This window comes from Helianthus annuus, chromosome 1 (assembly GCF_002127325.2).
Source record: "Helianthus annuus cultivar XRQ/B chromosome 1, HanXRQr2.0-SUNRISE, whole genome shotgun sequence".
Lineage (NCBI taxonomy): Eukaryota > Viridiplantae > Streptophyta > Magnoliopsida > Asterales > Asteraceae > Helianthus > Helianthus annuus.
The window spans coordinates 148,572,753-148,575,685 of NC_035433.2; the positions used below are offsets into that span (position 1 = coordinate 148,572,753).

General features: G+C 32.9%; 1 long non-coding RNA gene across 1 annotated transcript; it reads left to right on the top strand.

The window, feature by feature from the left end:
- Window positions 1-374: 374 nt before the first annotated feature.
- Window positions 375-1,131, top strand: LOC110941068. The gene is made up of 3 exons (XR_002593774.2): window positions 375-504; window positions 769-802; window positions 909-1,131. It is a non-coding gene; the product is annotated as an uncharacterized LOC110941068 (long non-coding RNA).
- Window positions 1,132-2,933: the final 1,802 nt, after the last annotated feature.

Below are 2,933 nucleotides of genomic sequence, written 5' to 3' on the forward strand. Positions count from 1 at the left end.
ATACGTAGTGATCAATCAGTCTTATTACTGGGTCGTTTATTTGATCACTAAATCATTTTTATTCTTAATTAATGGATTAATATGCGTTGGTGATGAGTCAAATCGATTAATATTTTAGAACCAGCCAAATTTTGTAATATACTAATATGTATATGATGTTCATATATGTGCAGGATAGTGATTAGTGAATGAACAGCTTAGTTAAAGGTATTTTTTGCATTTTTAAGAGAGATATCTATCTTAAATTCCATTATATGCATTCAAACTATATTTTATAATTATTGCGTCATGCTAATGAATGTATGATATTTAGTGTCTTTGTTCGGTGGTTGCGAATTTTGGCCAAATATCGAAGACATGGATACACAAGAGGTAGGGATGCCGGAACCAGCGTCGGATTGTAGGTTCAGTGACGGCGATACGACAATGTTTTATAGATCTGTATCGTTGAGTGGATTTTGGTCGAAGCATCGCGATAACGTTGGCTGCAATTAACTCCAGAAGGTTTGTTGTTAGATTTAATTTTATTTTGTTTAGTATGAGTGTATTAGTATAAGTATAATATTTAACATACATGATACTTTTAACACTTTCAAGACGTAGTGACCAATCAGTCTTATTACTGGGTCGTTTATTTGATCACTAAATCATTTTTATTCTTAATTAATGGATTAATATGCGTTGGTGATGAGTCAAATCGATTAATATTTTAGAACCAGCCAAATTTTGTAATATACTAATATGCATATGATGTTCATATATGTGCAGGGTAGTGATTAGTGAATGAACAGCTTAGTTAAAGGTATTTTTTGCATTTTTAAGAGAGATATCTATCTTAAATTCCATTATATGCATTCAAACTATATTTTATAATTTTTGTGTCAAGCTAATGAATGTATGATATTTAGTGTCTTTGTTCGGTGGTTGCGAATTTTGGCCAAATATCGAAGACATGGATGCACAAGAGGTAGGGAAGTCTTTATTTGAAAGAAGTCCGTTCTCAGACGCTGCACAGGCTGCTGGATACACTGGATATGCTGGTGGCAAGCTGGATAATGTGGCGGTGATTGTGTCTTTGGTGGAAAAAGGATCCAACCTTCTTGCAGTGTAATATCAACTGCTTTCTTGCATCAGATTCCTGATTCCTGGTATTAAAACATTATTGCGATTACAACAGTTGATGGGGCTGGTGTTGGTTCAATTTAGTATCGGTACCGAAAGTGGTCGGTACCATAAAAATGGATCAATTTGGGTTGGGCATGAGCTCGGTACCGAACTCGAAAATACACATGTTTTTGGCTAAAGTTGGTATAAACGAAACTAGATAAATACTTGGTTGGCCTATTAACTATTAAGTAGTTTCAATATATGTGTGTTCCTTAATGAAAAAAAGTTGAATACTTGGGTTATATTATCCATTAAAATAATGAAAACGATGAAATAGTGAAGGGAAATAGTCTGAAATTGTCTAAACTTCACATCGCTTTAAGAAGAAGTCAATTTTTTGTCATTTATTCATATTCTCATGGGTATCTTTGATGTTTAAAGCTAGAAGATGGTCAAATGAAGCTGCAATCAAGATTACAACAGTTGATTTGTTATTTTTTTTTAATTTTAGTTGCCACTAAATATTAAAGCATTATTGCGATTACAACAGTTGATGGGGCTGGTGTTGGTTCAATTTAGTATCGGTACCGAAAGTGGTCGGTACCGTAAAAATGGAACAATTTGGGTTGGGCATGAGCTCGGTACCGAACTCGAAAATACACATGTTTTTTTTGCTGAAGTTGGTATAAACGGAACCAGATAAATACTTGGTTCCCTATTAACTATTAAGTAGTTTCAATATATGTGTGTTCCTTAATGAAAAAAAGTTGAATACTTGGGTTATATTATCCATTAATATAATGAAAACGATGAAATAGTGAAGGGAATTAGTCTGAAATTGTCTAAACTTCACATCGCTTTGAGAAGAAGTCGGTTTTTTTGTCATTTATTCATTTTCTCATGGGTATCTTTGATGTTTAAAGCTAGAAGATGGTCAAATGAAGCTGCAATCAAGATTGAAGTCAGATATATTAGTATATTTCTTGATTTATGGGGGTGTTTGGCTACTGGTGCGGCGGATATATTGTATGATTCGTGGTCCCCTGCTATTACTGTGAGCTCTGTATGCATTAGCATTCTCTCCATGCTATCAAGCTTACTTCTAAGGTTTGTTTTTTAATCTGTTATCATCACTCCATTTGATTCAGATGTTGAAACCTTAAACTTTTAAAATGAATTTAAATACTCCCATCTTAAATCGTTATCATTATTATTGCTAATATTATTATTGTAATTTGTTCATTGCATGAGATCATGGTTTGTTCGTACTTTTTTTACCTTCGTCTATTTAATGAGGTAGTGGTGGAGTGGTTGGTGAAAAACACGATATACAGTTGTTTTTGTTTGAAGGTAAGTGAATACGGGTTGTATCTAACTTCGTTTGATACATTATGTACCCACGGGTAGAGATGGATTTCCTTACTTGAACGTTTATTTCTTTCAAAAGATTATTTCAAGAATTTTAAGTTATATATTTGTGTGTTAAGCCACCCGCGAAACTCGCGGGGTCTTAGGCTAGTACATACACAAAGTAGCACTTTTGAATTATATTAGCACATGAAAATTAGTCAAGATAATTGATTTTAGCACATAATTGAATGATATCATCACTTTTTTTAATCAGCACATTGAAAACAAAAGAAAGATCCAAATAAAGAATTAATTGCTTGTTAGCATATTTATAAGGAATTCAATATAATTGATATTATTTAGGATATTATTTTATCATTTCTCTATAATTGGTTGGATGCCACGTGACACTTTTTAAATGGTTCTTACAGTTTGTATGCAAAATGTGGCTTGTATCTGATCCTACTCCCATACAT